Raw genomic sequence first — 18830 nt, 5'->3', positions numbered from 1 at the left:
GGACTGACCAATCAAGCACTCGGGCACTGCCCGAGGGCCCGGGGTCAGTAGGGGGCCCCATGAAGTGCCCCTGGTACCTTTATAGTTGTTTTTGGTTGTGCTTTGAGTGGGGGCAAGGACACAGGGGCCCCATGATCCCCTATTGGCCGGGGGCCATGAGTTTTTAGTCCGCCCCTGCATAGGTCTCTCCCTGTCAGCTTTACATGGCAATCGCTGGATGCCAGCGGGGAATCAGGACCCGGTGATTGACAATGGTGGCACGGGCGGGGAGGCGCGCGCACTCACCCCTACCTGGACATGCACATGACGTATATATATGTGATTCTGCGCAGCCCTGCCGCCTTGTAGCAGTAGTTCTACTATAGGGCGGTGGGAAAGCTGTTAATAAAACTTTAATTACATCCCATCTATATGCCTTACACAGCAGCTCTCAGACTGGGCGAAGGAGAGGCAGTACATCTAGCAAATCGATTCTGCATTTACATGTGTTGACAAGGAACATGCTGATAGGAGCAGAGAGCAGAGCGAACAGGGTGGAAGACCACTTCTGCTCTTTTATTATCCAATCACAAGCTAGGGATGGGGAAGTGACCTAGCTTTGTTGCCTAACTGCAGCAGAGTTAATACAGGTCACTGGTTTGGCTCTTCTGTCTGGAAGAGCTGTGTAAATCTCAAGTCTAGATGAACAGAAATACAAATTCTTTGGCAGGTAAAACCGCTCCAATATAATGATCCTTGATCTGTGTTTTTAGCTGTTTACCTGGGGCTTATTTTTTTTGTGGAATTTCTGTCACCCCTTCTATAATATTGGTTTGTACTGTATATTTATTATTATACAGGATTTATATAGCTCCATCTGTTTGCTCAGCACTTTACAATATAACTATACGTATATCATATATTTTTTTTTTTGGTCAAAATAACCCCCAACCTTTGCCTTTGTTTGTACATTCTATTAACCTTTGTAGGGATTCTTTCCCCATTGCCTTTTCATTTTAAAGCAGCTAGCGGTATTAATACAATTTTCAGCAAAATGCACAGCAACTAATTAAGTCGATAAGGCCCCCTCCATTGTGGTTGGCTCTGGGTTTTTTGCATGTGAAAGGGCCCCAGCTAAATCCTCTGCCATAGATATGGTAGGCACAGGGGATTGCCCCCAGATCGGGGGGTTAATGAAGTGACAGAGGAGTTTATAGACAACAGCCGGGGCACAACAAATGCACGCACACACACACACAGCCACAGAAAAGAAAAAAAAATGCAGCTTTGCCATACAAACGAGAAAGAGAAAACCCAACACGGATTGACTTAAACCCAGGGGATAAGTGGTTTAAATTAATCTCATTGAATAAGAAAGAGACCAAACAAAACTCTTTAAAATCATATTAAAAATCTATCAAAGACAAGTTGCAGTAGGGGGTGCACAAGCTTTTCTGGGATGTGGGAAGGGGTGGAAAGCAGCCCGGCTGCCTGAGTCACATTTACACAGACAAAATGGAAATCATAAAAACAGATCCTCCAATATTTAATTTTGCTTGTAGCACGGAGAGATTCTGCACAAGCCATTAATGAGACACAACCATACAGCGAGTTTATCCGCCGGCTTTTGATGCGGCAGTGTGCACACTGAGCTGCATAGTAGCTGCATGTCCTATGGATTTCATATTCACCCTTCATTTACTTACTGCCCAAATGTATATTTCAGATTTTGCTGATGTTAGGGAATTTAAAGGGCTCCAATTGGCCATATATGGGTCAGTTTTTCTGCTTTCAACTAGCATGTGGAATGAAAATAACTGACCTGATTCCCCCATTCACACCTTAAGCCCTGGTTCACATATATGCGGCCGTGCGGGCCGCGTTTTGCGCGGGCACGACAACCCATTCATTTGAATGGACTCCTGTGCCCCGTGACACGTAGGGAAGAAGTCCCTGCACTTCTTCTGAAAACGCAGCCTCGGTTCCCAGTACGGTTGCGTTTTCCAGTGCGGGCGGCATGCCATTAGAACTAATGGCACCAGCCTGCAGGTCCGCATTCCTCTGTGCGGGTGGTGCGGCTGCACGTATTTTCGTGTGGATCCGCAGCGGCACCACCCACACATACAGATGTGTTCAAAATAATAGCAGTGTGTTGAAAAAAGTGAATAAAGCTCAAAATTCTTCTAATAGCTTTTATTTTCATACACACAAATGGGAACACTACACATTCTATTCCAAATCAAAACATGAAGAAAAATATATCAAATTTGTGTTGTTCCTCTAAAAAAATTGAAGAAAAGTGAATATTAGACTGTTCAAAAAATAGCAGTGTTTGTATTCTTCTTTACAAACTCAAACATTCACTATATAAACTGAAAAATGTTTGAAGATTTTGCTTTCCTTTGAATCACTTAATGAATATTTACTTGTATAAGCACTGTTTCTGAGAACTGCTGTACATCTGTGTTGCATGGAGTCACCCAACTTCTGGCACCTGTGAACAGGTATTCCAGCCCAGGATGATTGGACTATATTCCACAGTTCTTCTCTATTTCTTGGTTTTGCCTCAGAAACTGCATTTTTGATGTCACCCCACAAGTTTTCTATTGGATTAAGATCCGGGGATTGGGCTGGCCACTCCATAACGTCAACCTTATTGGTCTGGAACCGAGATGTTGCACGATTACTGGTGTGTTTGGGGTCGTTGTCTTGTTGGAACACCCATTTCAAGGGCATTTCCTCTTCAGCATAAGGCAGCATGACCTCTTCAAGTATTCTGATGTATTCAAACTGATCCATGATCCCTGGTATGCGATAAATAGGCCCAACACCGTAGTATGAGAAACATCCCCATATCATGATGCTTGCGCCACCATGCTTCACTGTCTTCACAGTGTACTATGGCTTGAATTCAGTGTTTGGGGGTCGTCTGACAAACTGTCTCCGGCCACTAGACCCAAAAAGAGCAATCTTACTTTCATCAGTCCACAAAATGTTGCGCCATTTCTCTTTAGGCCAGTCAATGTGCTCTTTGGCAAATTGTAACCTCTTCAGCACATGTCTTGTTTTCAACAGTGGGACTTTGCGGGGGCTTCTTGCAGATAGCTTGGCTTCACATAGGCGTCTTCTAATTGTAACAGTACTCACAGGTAACTTTACACCTTCTTTGATCTTCCTGGAGCTGATTGTTGGCTGAGTCCTTGCCATTTTGTCTATTCTTCTATCCATTTGAATGGTAGTTTTTCGCTTTCTTCCACGTCTTTCAGGTTTTGGTTGCCATTTTAAAGCATTTGCGATCATTTTAGCTGAGCAGCCTATCATTTTCTGCACTTCTTTATATGTTTTCCCCTCTCCAATCAACTTTTTAATCAAGGTACTCTGTTCTTCTGAACAATGTCTGGAACAACCCATTTTCCTCAGAATTCCAGAGAGAAATGCACTGTAACCAGCATGTACAACATTTGCTGTCTTCCTTCCTTAAATAAGGGCAATAATTGCCACCTGTTTTTCAAAGAATGAATGACCTCACTAATAGAACTCCACACTGCTATTATTTTGAACATGCCCCTTTCAATTAGTGATTCAATTACACAGAATCAGCAGCATGCATGTCATGACTGTTGGGTCTGTTGGATTTCTTTTACTCTACTACACCTGCTAGTAAATTATTTGCCATGTAGAAATATCATTTCTACCAAAAACAGTGATTGGTCAGGTTAGTGATGTCTGACTGCTATTATTTTGAACACAACTGTATGTGAACCTAGCCTAAGTCCACATGCACACTGGACATTTTTACAGCGGCTGTTTTTGGTTTTTGATGTTTTTTTCTATAGCCAATAAACCCCCCAGCATGTTATCCTATATGTCCATGCACACATAGACTGTAATCAGCATTTTTGTTGGCAGGGACGTTTTTTGGCTGGGAAAAAAACCCCAGGACTAGTGGGCTTCTAGAGGAGTTTTTTAGCTGTAAAAACGCACTAATGCTGAAAAACACAACAAAATGCAGTAAAACGCTGCAAACCCAGGACTAGTGGGTTTCTAGAGGAGTTTTTTAGCTGTAAAAATGCTCTAACGCTGAAAAAGCGACAAAACGCAGTAAAACACCGCAAACCCAGGACTAGTGGGTTTCCAGAAGAGTTTTTAGCTGTAAAATTGCTCTAACGCTGAAAAACATGACACAACATTAAATTGCCGCAAACTGGCGTTTTTGGACTTTTTTGGTAAAAAAACGCTAAAACCGCAAATGCAGAAAAACGCAGGAAGACGCAGCTGAACGCTAATGCAAAAACACAAAAAAAAAGCTGAAACACTAACGTTTTTAATGTGACTTTACACAGCTAAAGTTACCAGTGATATTAAAACACCCCGTGTGTATGGAGCCTTATCATGCACACTGGACGTTTTTACAGCGGCTGTTTTTGTCTTTTGGCGTTTTTTTCTACAGCCAGTAAACCCCCCAGCATGTTATCCTATGTGTCCATGCACACACAGACTGTAATCAACGTTTTTTGGCTGGACAAAAAAAAAACAGGACTAGTGGGTTTCTAGAGGAGTTTTTTAGGTGTAAAAACTCTAACGCTGAAAAACATGACAAAACACGGTAAATTGCCGCAAACCGACATTTGTGGACTTTTTATAACGTCCAGAGTGCATGAGGTCTAAATGTGGATGGGGGAATCCTCCCCACTGTATCATTGTATTCTGACAGTGGGGAGACTCCCCTGCCATTAGAATGCACAGATCGAGCAGAGATATACCAACAGGGCAATTAAACAGAAGTGGCCATATCGAAAAATCAACTTCTGTACAACCAGGGTGCCCTTAGATGGATCAAAATTTGGACAGTTCCCGCAGAATTGGCTGAATTTTGATCACTGTATGGCCGGCTTAAACTGGTTGTAAGCCTCAGATATGAAATAAGAACAAAGCATATCCCTCTATAGCAGGGGTCTCCAAACATTTCATTCGAAGGGCCAGTTTACTGTACTTCAGGCTTTAAGGGGGTCGGATTGTGGTCAGTGGGGGTATAAAATGTCCCGGGACCAGGATCCGTGAGAATAAGCATGGCCTTAGGTTGGTGGTTAGTAAAAGGAAGTATTGCCCCATCATTGGCATTAGTGGAAGGAATAATAACTCAGCACTGGTATCAGTGGAAGAAATAGTGCACAATTATTGGTGTCAGTGGGAGGAATAGTGCCTTGTATCATTCAGAGGAATAGAACCCCAAGGGCCGGTTAAAGGCTGGCAAAGGGCTGCATCTGGCCCCCAGGACACAGTTTGGAGACCTCTGCTCTATAGTGTATACTTGTCTCAATCCAGAGCACAAAGTGTCATTGCTCTCTGCCTCCTGTACTATCAGCATTAATCACTTCTGATGAGTTTTCCTGACACCAAGAGAAAAAAGGTGATGGGAGGGAATGGCCCTGTAATTGACAGCCTCAGCTCTGTTCTTGTGTGCTATGTGAAAAAGGGGGGGGGGGGGGTGTCCCTTCCCTCCAATCAGTTCTCAGAGCTCTACTCACTGAGCTTTGCAGTGTGTAACTTCCCTGCTTTCTGAATGCTCAGACAAGATTTATAAATTCTGGATTTTGAATTGATGTAGAGAGGAGAAGACTACAGCTAAACACGTACAATTTATGTGGGGGGATTTGTTTCATCTCTGTGTATCACCTTAGGCCAGTCACTTCAGTGGGTATATGTAGGGGTTTACAACCACTTTAACTCCATTCTTCTGCAGCCCGCCACCTTACAGAAGCCAGGGGTCCTCTTGTGACAACGCCACACTCATAGTCCACTGACTTTTTTCAAATAAAATATTTGTTTAACCTTTTTTACATCTTTTGTTGCATCTCATTGCTGCTTATCTATTCAAGCCTGTTGCTGTCTATATGCACTCACTCCAGGGTCAACTGCACACCATTGATCTGGGGTTGGCTTCCTAATAATTACAATGGGGGACCATGCCTGTGCAATGTGTGTCAGTATAGCCTCTTGTAGTTTCTGCCAGGGGTATGGTGACAAAGCAAAACGGAGAGCCAGTTGTCACCCTTTAACAATAAGTGCCTGAACAAAGACACACATGACAGGTTAACAGGTATTACTTTATTGAAGTGAACATTTCTTTATTTTAATTGCATATTACATATATCATCATTGTGTGGTTAAGGCATTGCCATTGTGCTGTGAAATTTAAATTAAGTTTTAGTCAAGATTTTAGTTTTAGTCAAGTTTAGTTTTTCGACTAAAATTCTATTTTAGTTTTTAGTCATATTTTAGTCACCTGAATTGTTTTAGCTTTAGTCGTATTTTAGCCTACTAAAATGGTGTTAATTTAGTCTATGAAAATATTTTCATTGATGAAATTCACACTGGTTTACACCAATTTACATAGTTAGTTTGGCTGAAAAAACACCAAAGTCCATCCAGTTCAAGCATAAAAAAAAAGCAAAAGTTATAATCCTATACCCACAGTTGATTCAGAGGAAGGCAAAAAACCCCGCGCAAAGCATGATCTAATTTGCTCCTGCAGGGGACAAAACATTCCTTCCTGATTTCCCTCCAGTGGGGTGGAAAGATGATGACCACAGGAAGTCAGCTCCCTTCTCAAAGCTCATCATGTGTCACTTTGCTGTCTCTGTTCTGGTCCTCCAGTATTTCCGGGAGAGTCATGGCCTGGGTCCGAACCTGGGCCTTCTGCGGTGAGAGGCAATGTTTCTTCTTGCTGAGCCACCTGGAATGCTGGACAGCTCCCTTGACAATTATTTGGATGATCCTGCCTTGACTTTATTTATCTTGAACCTTGAACCTCTTGCTCCTCCCATGAACTTCCTGATAAAAGCAATGTCTCTGCATTTCCTATTTACCAGATTATTGTGCCTTCTCCAGCCAGTATCTCGCTTGTCTCTACTGCTGCCGTCTATACCTTCGCTACCGACCTTTGGCTTGTTCCTCGACTACGATTCTGTCTCATCCCATCTACTACCGCTTGTTACCGACCCTTGGTTTGCTGACTGACTCTGCTTCTGCTAGATCCCTACCTGCTCTATCTGCTATTGGATTCCGGCTTGCTCATTCCCTGGTGGGTTGATCCTGAGATCTGTGACCTGGTACTAAGACGCAGCCAAATCCATCTCCACCATTAGGAGCTCTGGTGAAAACCGGTTAGTGCTTAGACCCCGCACCTCTGGTGAGCCTGCGTCATTTCCCAGGGTGACCTGCTGGTGTACCTATCCTGCTGGTTTCAGGTAAGCCTTACACTGCTATAGCAACTGGTCTCTGAACCTGACCCCTGATCGTGACAGGGAGCCCCAAGATGTGGAGAAGACGAGCGCAGCTGGCTCTGTCTCTTGGCCTCGTACTGAGAAATGGAGCCAGCTGTCCATCAAGCAGCTGGGTGGATCCTGAAAATGTTATGGGGATCCTTCCAGAACCTGTAATGGCTCTACCATGTCAGCTGATAGCAAGCTATAGCCCGCTGTCAGCTGATTCTAGGTCACAGAAGTACAGTTTTGGCCATACTTCTCTTTTGTAGGTAAATCCATCCTGGATGAGATCTCTGGGCTGAGTTCCCAGCTCTGCACACCTGTTGGAGCCATTACGTGGAGTTCCCACTGTTTATACTATACTTTGTAGTGGATTCAATGAATCCAAAGTAGTGGAAAACACCCAAAGGCCAGGAAGAAAGACACCAATACTCCCAAAGAAAAGGAACATTGAAGGTTATTATGGCATGGAGATCAAATCATGGGTGGCACAAGAAGCTAGGGGGTGACTTATTCAACTAGGCTTCATCTCTCAGTGAAATAAGATTTCTGGATGGACTGACACTTTAATGGACTGATATCCTTTTTAAAAGGAATCCATTATCTGTTTCTAATGTATTTTTAAGTACCGTATGTGTTTCTTTATTGAGTGCAGCAAGAAAATTACAAGGTACAACTACATCACTTAACAGTGCAGTGGTTTGTTGAGAGGGTAGACGGTTGATGGTAAACCTTCCTCCATGTTCCCCATTAACTCGTTGGGCTTCAAGTCTGGGTCACATGGGAGAACTACCCTTGGGGTGGGTTCTTCTGGGCTATGCTAGGCATCTCTAACAGGATCAGTTTCAACACACATGGGGTTGACGTCAGGGAATACTTGACCTTAAAACCGCTCTCTACTATTAGAGATGCACATACACCCTGTTCACTTGCACTACAGCTGCTCTCTAGTTAACTCTTGGTCCCCGTGTAAATGTACTTCTTCCCACTGTAGACTTGCAATTAGGAGGGACACTTTGAGCCATGTCCACAACCGCCTATCCAGCCTTTTCCACCACCATTCCCCTGTAGCAGAGTGGGCCACGCTGAGCATCTTGCGGAGTGGGCTCTCCACACGTGCACTTAACTTTTGTTCTTGAACTTCCGTACCTCTGTACAGGATAGAGACCTCTGCTAGGCAGATCTGCTCCCGTTGCTGTAGGCTGGTCCACTTATAACAGGTACACACTACTGATGGGCTGCTTGCCAAACTTCTGTTACCCTAGAAGTTGTCTTACACTTTACACTGTGATAATTCTTTCAGAGCTGTCTTCATACCCCAATGTGTTACATGACCCAAACCTTAGTCCATAGGTGCTGGTTACTTCCATTACACTTCTTTGAGTAACTTCAGACCAGGAACAAAGTTTCACAGCTGTACTTGGATAAGTGCAAAATTGACATCTCAAAGTCCAACATGCAAAATAGGATTATTCCTATGTCTCTACTTCTAATGCAGGCTATGTGCTTGCCCCGGCATACCTGCGAAAGGTAGAGTCCATGTGCTAAAAGGTCCATTAGTGACATTTCCCAGCAGCTGGTGTCTTTGGGGGCAAAGCCCAGGTACAGAGGTTTGGCTTCCCAATCTTCTTTGGGACCCCCAGGCTGGGGTTCTGTGTGCGTTCTCTTCTGGACCACCATCCCTCTTTTATATCACAGGATCGGTGGATCGGACCTAGAGAAAACTAACGAACTGAGAAAGGCATTAACCCTTACCTTCCCATCCGGGGCAGCACCTAAGTAGAACATACTTCAACCTGCCTACAGGTTGCAAACACATAATGAATTATATTGGCTTTGTAAGCAGTTCTTGCATAAAATCAAAACAACACGTTTTTTCTTGTATATTTTCTGATGGATAAACCGTTGTATATTTTTTCAACCACTCCGGGGAAATGGTTAGTTTGGCATATAATTACCCACATCCCATAGAAGTGCAAGAGAGGCCTTTGAGAAAACCAAAACTAGGAAAAGTGGGAGTTTTAAAGTGTGATTCAACCAATTGAAATCATATAAAATAAAATCTTTATTCAATGTATATGACTAAAAACGCCCAGTCATGGGCAGTATAAAACTGCATGTAAATATACTGTATACACTGTTTTATACTGCCCATGACTGGGCATTTTTAGTCATTTACATTCAATTAATTCATTTGTTAAGGAATCATACCTTAAAAGTCCCACTTTTCTTGGTATTGGTTTTTTCTTTGTTGTATATTCTTACCACACTGCATAAAAAAAATAGCTGCATTTGCAACACAATATTGTTTGGTATTGTTTTTGAAGTGTGAAGAGCCTTCACTTTGGTCTCATACTTACCAGATAATATATACTGTTCTAGATAGACCCATATGGAAAAACATGCTGGAAACCCTTCTGAATAAAAAGCCAGTTGACAATATTAAATCAGAAATCTATTTAATTACTCATAATTCATTAATAACTCAAGGGGTCCAAGGGGACCACACTTTATCATATTTCCAAGGGCAGCCTCTATTTAGATATGTAAGTTTATACATGGGCAGGGCCGCATCTACCATAGCCTCCTAGGCAGACACTGCAGGGGCGTAGAGGAGGACCACCAAAGGAAGATTTCATTCTTGACATAGAAAAGTAAAAAAGAAATCAGTAATTTGGTATGATGGGAACACTGCTCATCATCCTGAATCCCCAGAAGGGCTAACTCTGGGGAAACAGAAAGGGACAGCTGCAACCTGAGATTTATTCAATCCGCAAAGTAACCCAGATAAGCAGCCTCCAAACACACTGCCAAATTAGATCTAGGGCTCATAAACTACAAATATATAGAGACCAGCATTACCAGCCCAGTAGTATATGTGGAAGTGAGGTAAAGCCAACGCCCCCAACTGAGAAGGAAGCCAAAGGGTGGTTTTCGCCAATCTGGTCATTGCACCCTTCCATATGAAGGAGCCCACATAGGAATCAATCTCATGTAAGATTGAAACAGGGACCCAGACAGGACAATTCCGAAAAATGTAGTTAAACTTGGGTGGGAGCATCATTTTAATGAGATTAATACGACCAAGGAGGTTCAAAGGGAGGGTATCCCATGCAGAACAACATGACTTAAGAGAAGCCAGTAGTGGAAGAAGATTATGATCAAAATAATGGTGCGGATCCTTAGTAACCATAGCCCCCAAGTACTTAACTTCATCCACCCAGCGCAGTGGAGAAGGGTTGGCAATTGCCCTCTCATCAAGGGGAAAGAGGAGGGACCAATTAATTCTAACACCCAAAAAGGTGCAGAAATTATCAAAAATATGCAATGCAGCCAACAGGGATGGACCCACATCACCAAGGTATAGCAGAGCATCATCCCCATACAGGGTTATCTTCTCCAGCAACCCCACCCACAGACCCCGAACCACCGAAGTATCTCGAATCAGAATTGCCAGGGGTTCCAGTGCCATAGCAAAAAGACCAGACGCGATTTCTCCTTGCGCTCTAGGACCCAGGCGGGTGGCAAATGGATGGAACCAGAACTGGAAAAAGCGAACACCAGTGCATAAAAGGTTGTGCAGCTCCAAACAAGGCTGGGGAAGCCTGACCAATACTGCAAAGTGAAACAAAAATGAGAAGCGCACCAACTTTGTGCATTACCTCAGTAACCAAAATGTATTAATTAGAAAATGGTACTCACAAACAGCGAATAAAATCAGGCATGTAAGTCCTCGAAGGGACTTCAAAGATAAGGAGCCAGCGCGAATGCCATCATGGGGGTAGACACTCAGTACAGCTGACGCATTTCGAAGGCCATACCTTCTTCATCAGAGCCCTTACCTGGCATAAATTCAGTTTGATCCACATCAATCAAGTTCTCAATCACTGTAGAGAGGCGCATGACCACAATCTTAGCAAAAAGAATTTTACAAGTTTACTTAGTGCCACCATAGTTCATTTAATGTCCTTTAGATATACAGTGCCTTAAAAAAGTATTCATATCTCCTGAAATTTTCCACATTTTGTCATGTTACAACCAAAAATGTAAATGTATTTTATTGGGATTTTATGTGATAGACCAACACAAAGTGGCACATAATTGTGAAGTGGAAGGAAAATGATAAATGGTTTTCAAAATTTCTTACAAATCAATATCTGAAAAATGTGGTGTGCATCTGTATTTAGCCCACCATGAGTTAATACTTTGTAGAACCACCTTTTGCTGCAATTACAGCTGCAAGTCTCTTTGGGGATGACTCTACCAGCTTTGCACGTCTAGAGAGTGAAATTTTTGCCCATTCTTCTTTGCAAAATAGCTCAAGCTCTGTCAGATTGGATGGAGAACATCTGTGAACAGCAATTTTCAAGTCTTGCCACAGATTCTCAATCGGATTTAGGTCTGGACTTTGTCTGGGCCATTCTATCACATGAATATGCTTTGATCTAAACCATTCCATAATAGTTCGAGCTGTGTGTTTAGGGTCATTGTCCTGCTGGAAGGTGAACCTCCGCCCCAATCTCAAATCTTTTGCAGACTCTAACAGGTTTTCTTCTAAGATCGCACTGTCTTTGGCACCATCCATCTTCCCATCAACTCTGACCAGCTTCCCTGTCCCTGCTGAAAAAAAGCATCCCCACAATATGATGCTGCCACCACCATGTTTCCCAGTGGGGATGGTGTGTTCAGGATGATGTGCAGTGTTAGTTTTTTAGTTTTCTGTCACACATAGTGTTTTACTTTTAGGCCAAAAAGTTACATTTTAGTCTCATCTGACCAGAGCACCTTCTTCCACATGTTTGCTGTGTCCCCCACATGGCTTCTTGCAAACTGCAAATGGGACTTCTTATGGCTTTCTTTCAACAATGGCTTTCTTCTTGCCACTCTTCCATTAAGGCCAGATTTGTGGAGTGTACGACTAATAATTGTCCTGTGGACAGATTCTCCCACCTGGGCTGTGCATCTCTGCAGCTCCTCCAGAGTTATTATGGGCTATGTCTTAGTAAGTTTGCAGTTGTGCCATACTTGTTCCATTTTCAGATGATGGATTGAACAGTGCTCTGTGAGATGTTCAAAGTTTTGGAATTTGTTATATAACCAAACCCTGCTTTAAACATCTCCACAACTTTATCCCTGACCTGTCTGGCGTGTTCCTTGGCCTCCATGATGCTGTTTGTTCACTAATGTTCTCTAACAAACCTCTGAGGGCTTCACAGGACAGCTGTATTTATATTAAGATTAAATGGCCACAGGTGGACTCTTTTTACTAATTAGGTGACTTTTGAAGGCACTTGGTTCCACTAGATTTTAGTTAGGGGTATCAGAGTAAAGGGGGCTGAATACAAATGCACACCATATTTTTCAGATATTTATTTGTAAAACATTTTGAAAAGCATTTATCATTTTCCTTCCACTTCACAATTATGTGCCACTTTGTATTGGTCTATCACATAAAATCACAAAATACATTTATGTTTCTGGTTGTAACATGACATATGTAGATAATTTCTAGGTGTATGAATACTTTTTGAAGGCACTGTAGCAGCTGTGATGCCCCTTGCTGCTGGTGCCATACCAGCATCCTGATCACTGCCATACCCCATACCAGCATCCTGATCACTGCCATACCAGCATCCTAATCACTGCCATACCCCATGCCAGCATCCTGATCACCACCATACCCCATACCAGCATCCTAATCACTGCCATACCCCATGCCAGCATCCTGATCATCATCATACCCCATGCCAGCATCCTGATCACCACCATACCAGCATCCTGATCACCACCATACCCAATATCAGTATCCTGATCACTCACCTAATATGCCATACCAGTGTCCTGATCATTGCCATACCCCATACCAGTGTTCTGTGATCACCCTATATGCCATACCAACATCCTTATCACCACCATACCCCATACCAGTATCCTGGTCACTCACCTAATATGCCATACCAATGTCCTGATCACTGCCATACCCCATACCAGTGTTCTGTGATCATCCCATATGCCATACCAACATCAAGATCACCACCATACCCCATACCAGCATCCTGATCACCACCATACCCCATACCAGCATCCTGATCACCACCATACCCTATACCAGCATCCTGATCACCACCATACCCTATACCAGCATCCTGATCACTCACCTAATATGCCATACCAGTGTCCTGATCACCTCCATACCCCATACCAGTGTTCTGATCACTCATCTAATATGCCATACCAGTGTCCTGATCACCACCATACCCCATACCAGTATCCTGATCACTCACCTAATATGCCATACCAATGTCCTGATCACTGCCATACCCCATACCAGTGTTCTGTGATCATCCCATATGCCATACCAACATCAAGATCACCACCATACCAGCATCCTGATCACCACCATACCCCATACCAGCATCCTGATCACCACCATACCCTATACCAGCATCCTGATCACCACCATACCCTATACCAGTATCCTGATCACTCACCTAATATGCCATACCAGTGTCCTGATCACCTCCATACCCCATACCAGTATCCTGATCACTCATCTAATATGCCATACCAGTGTCCTGATCACCACCATACCCCATACCAGTGTTCTGATCACCCCATATGCCATACTAACATCTTGATCACCGCCATACCCCATACCAGCATCCTGATCACCACCGTACCCCATATCAGCATCCTGATCACCATCATACCTCCTACCAACATCCTGATCACCGCCATAAACCTTACCAGCATCTGGCATTTTAGGGTCGCAACTTATCAATTTTCAAATATATATTCCTTAGCTTGTAGACTCTATAACTTTCATACAGACTAAATAATATACACTGATTTGGGTTATTTTTACCAAAAAATAACAGTACATTTTGGCCTAAATTTATGAAGAAAGATTATTTATTTGCAAAATAGAGAACATTTTTTTTTCAAATTTTCAGTATTTTTTTTATTTATATAGCAAAAAATAAAAAACCAAGTGGTGATTAAATACCATCAAAAGAAAACTCTTTCTGTCTCAACAAAAATTATAACAAATTCATATAGGTGCAGTGTTGCATGACTAAGTGATTGTCACTAAAAGTATGACAGTGCTGAAAGCTGAAAATTGGCCTGGACTAGAAGGGGGTTAAAGTGTCCCATATTCAAGTGGTTAAAAAACAAATGTGTGCAAACCGTATGACCATCTATATGTATAATCTTGCAGTTAAAACAATAACTGTATATGTATTACATAGTTAGTCTGGCTGAAAAAAGACAAAAGTCCATCCAGTTCAACCATTTAAAAAAAAACAAAAAAACCCAATAGTGCTTTCAGTTGCTTGCCCAGAGTTTTGATTTACCATATAATTAATATTCTGTATCTTAAAGCATATTTAAAGTTTTTTTTTGTTTTTTTTTACGGTCTTCTTTACGTATTCATTGGACACAGCAGTAATTTTGTACTTAAAGTGTTTCTATAGCCCTGTGATGTGGTTGAGTAGTTGTGATGATCCAATGGAGTTTGTTCATTCAGTGAACTCCGTTTCATTGGCGATCTTTATTAGTCACCAATTCAGCCCATGCAAGCAACAAAGGGACGAAACATGAGACACAAGCACCCCATGGCCCAGTGACATCTTTATGAGTTTTTGCCTATTATTCTCTGAGCTGGAGACAAAAAGAGAAGAGGGGCGATGCTGATTCCAGAGGTGGCTTTAAGGTGGAACAAAAGGCTCCAGCAGAGAGGAGGCCGTTGACAGGTCTAGGATTACATATGCTGCCAGAGCTGGTGGTACAAGAAGACAGACAAAAAGAGAACAGAAAACACTCGGAGAGGGCTTCCATGGCTGCTGTGTACAGGTTTCTAGTTGTCCCAGTGTTGTAATGGCGAAAGAAGCATTGTTTGAAATAAAAAAATGAAGTCGTGGGGGTTCAAGAACCGTGTCTTGACAATAATGAATTAGAGCACGCTGGAAGTGGTGCTTTGTAAGGCAAAATGGAAAAATTCACTAGAGTCAGCATTATAGTCATGGTTCTCAAAGCTAAACTCCAGGCCAGCAGCTAAACGAAATGTCGAATTACATATATGTTTTCTATCTTACCTGCCAAAGGATTTCTATGTTTAGCCAGTTGGTTCAGCCAATTGATTCAGACAACAGAGCCAGTCTGTGACCTTACCTTTCAACATGGCAGTTAAGCTGTAAAGGTTGGTCACCGGCCTGTGATTGGACAATAAAGGAGAAGCGGCACGCTGATGAGGTCATCACTCTGTGCTCTACTCTTATTAGACTAATAAGATTTTTGGCTGATAGAACTATTAATTCAATAAAGCCCTGATTGCCTCAGAGCACTACTGTTCCTTATTCCAGTTTGACTATTGCTGTACTTGAGGTGATTGTAGCCGTATTAGTACATTTGCGACAGGAACAATTGAGTACTGTCCGTGATACTTTCTTTTTATTTGCACTAACATACAATTCTGAGGACAGGCTTTCATCTCTTCCAACATTCTGCCAAATCTTTGTTTCAGTACTGCTTAGACCTGAAGAAGGGGACATTCCCCAAAAGCTTGTCCTCAAAATTGTATGTTAGTGCAAATAAAAAAGTATCACAGACAGTACTCAATTGTTCCTGTAGTATTGCTGTGCAAATTACTACAGAAGGCTGATATTAGGACAGATGCGGAGAAACGATATTTTATTATTTTTAAAGTGTAATTTCACTTTCAGGAAGATTTTTAGAAAATCCCCCTATGCAGTTCTATAGGCAATGAATAAGACATATCATAGCTTCTCCTGTTGGGATTGGTGAAAATCCTCCCATTACCCAAACTTACACAATTGTGGTTTTATTGGTTGGACTTTTCCTATTCTGCAGAGTATAAACAAATGGTAGATACACCTCCCCCGATACCAGGGAACCCATAGATAGCTATTAATATTTCACCAAACCTTTTTCTGGCTGTCTAAATATTAAAAGGTCTTAAAGAAGAATTCTGGGTAAAATGGTTATTCTCCCATGCAGTGGGGCTGTGCCTGCACTGCATGAGTTAAATGCTTGTTTTTGTCTAGGGGCTCAGAAAGTAAAGATATGCATACCTTATCCTCCTCGAGCGCAAGACAAGTCCCTGCTGCTCCTGCCCCCTCGTCCCGCATGCTAGAGTTCTTGTGAATGGGCTGTTCCTGACGTCATCATGCCCATAGACCATGACATGAGGATGGCAAGAAGAGATTACCGCTGGACATAAGGGTGCATGGTTTTCTGGAGGATCAGAGTATTGGGTAAGTACAGCTTTTCCCTAAGCCCCTGGACAAAACGAGCCCCACTGCATGGGAAAATAAAAGTTTTGACTAGAGTTCTGCTTTAAGACCACTATTCACCAAGGATTCCTTCCCGCCCAACGCAGTTCCCCATCCCTTTCTTCCCCACTATTTTATTTCCCCTCAGTCTTTTTTTTCCTACATCTGACACATCGGTTTGGTCTTCATACTCAAGTTCTACCTCCAGGTCAGACACTTACAACCCCCAATTTTGGTAGTGGGCCAAGTATGTGACGATGTCATTGACGAAATGTGTAGGAGGAGCCAGAGCACGTGACGTCAGCACATACCGGAATGTGGTGGCCATCTTGTTGGTTAGAAACTTACCATTCATTACATGCTGTTTTATATCTTGATTGATATACAGTACGTTCATTACTATGCTTTGAGGCAATAAATTCTAATTATCCTACTACACTATGAGGATTCTTTTTGTGATTTGAATGGGGTTGTCCGCTATGAGGATAATTCCTTTGTAGGTTCATCTTATAGCCCACTCTCTGATGTGCAAGCTTGGAACCAAAGAGCGTCCAGGTTCATCTTATAGTCCACTCTTTGATGTGAAAGCTTGGAACCAAAGAGCGTCCAGGTTTATCTTATAGTCCACTCTTTGATGTGAAATCTTGGAACCAAAGAGCGTCCAGGTTCATCTTATAGTCACTCTTTGATGTGAAAGCTTGGAACCAAAGAGCGTCCAGGTTCATCTTATAGTCCACTCTTTGATGTGAAAGCTTGGAACCAAAGAGCGTCTAGGTTCATCTTATAGTCCACTATTTCATGTGAAAGCTTGGAACCAAAGAGCATCCAGGTTCATCTTATAGTCCACTCTTTGATGTGAAAGCTTGGAACCAAAGAGCGTCCAGGTCTGCGGCTTGCCTTTTGGAACTTACACAGCGTTTTTGACCCATCCTTAACTTGGGGTCAATATGATCTGGTAAGAGGCAGAGTGTTTGGTGATGGTGGACCTTTCTCTATCTTCTCCTGGCTATTTTTGAGACATCTATAGCAACATTGAGGTTCCAGTGAAGAGGGGCTTATTCTATATTCTTCATTTTTGTGGATTGGACTTTTAAGTTGAAAAATGTTTTGAAGTGCCACATTTTGTATATCATTTTATGTGTATTGTTGCCTGCAGTGCTGTGGTGGCTGCTCATGTAGATTTGAATATTTTTTTCTTTCAATTTTTATCAATAACTTTATATACCATAGCGTGGAATTGTAAAGATTTTCTTTGAACTATGTATTTCACCTTTATTGTTATTGATCAAGATACAACTAATTTATATCTTAATGCACTGCAGGATGACATGGCCAATAGAACAGAATCCCCAATGGAGTTCTCCCCATGGTGGGTTCGTCGAATGTGTTGTGATATTGTGGTGTGTTTTTCTGTATGGGTCTGACCACAACATGTTGTATTTCCATTTTACTGATCACATCTTATGTAAAAACTGTTCTTATAAATAAAGAATGGGGAAAAAAAAAAGAAGTCCTTCCATTACCGGTTACACGCGCAGCTGTTGGGAAGAAACATAGTTTGCTGATCGGCTGAATAATACAATGATGTAATGGTGCGTGCACACTGCACATGCTTTCCTGGCTCCAGTTTAGCTCAGTAGCAGCCAATCTGGACCATTCAAACTGTGCGCATGCGCAGTGTGTTATCCCTTTTTCTAGCTGCCCTCAGCATACCCTGGACACTGCACACCACTGGAATGTAACCCTCACTACATGGCCATTCTTCAAATAAGTGTAGTGAATAGCTTAGGATATTTTTTAAACACATTTGCCAAGCTCAACCTACAAAAGTATATTTCTGGGGAAAATCTGCAATGAAACCCCAAACACAAAGTTTTTCTTCTTTTACTGAATGGGATACCACTTGAAAACGCCAGTTAGGAGTATATCAGATCTGGCAATCTGCCTCCATCCAATAAAAAATATTCCATTTTGCATCGTGGCGATGCATTGCATATCTGAGGGTCATGCCCGAGACGGTTTCGTTTTTGATCTTGTGTGTTTGGCCTCCTTTTCACCTTGTTCCATCTCTCCATACGCCGGGATGCTCGGTATGCTTTGCTTCATTGTTCCATACCGGGCCTCTTGGCTCATCAGCAGAAGTTAGCTTCCTATTTGTTTTTGTCGGCCACTAGAACAACTGCTCAGGCCTGGAAGAGCCCGTTTGTCCCTCTTCAGGGGGTGCGGGACCGTATGACCACTATGATGCTCAACGAACAGATGTCGAGTATCTGCAATGACTCGGTTTTAC

Source organism: Staurois parvus, unplaced genomic scaffold, assembly GCF_062004578.1.
Source record: "Staurois parvus isolate SC_StPar_1 unplaced genomic scaffold, SC_StPar_1.0 ptg000154l, whole genome shotgun sequence".
Classification (NCBI taxonomy): domain Eukaryota; kingdom Metazoa; phylum Chordata; class Amphibia; order Anura; family Ranidae; genus Staurois; species Staurois parvus.
This window is presented reverse-complemented; position numbering follows the sequence as displayed.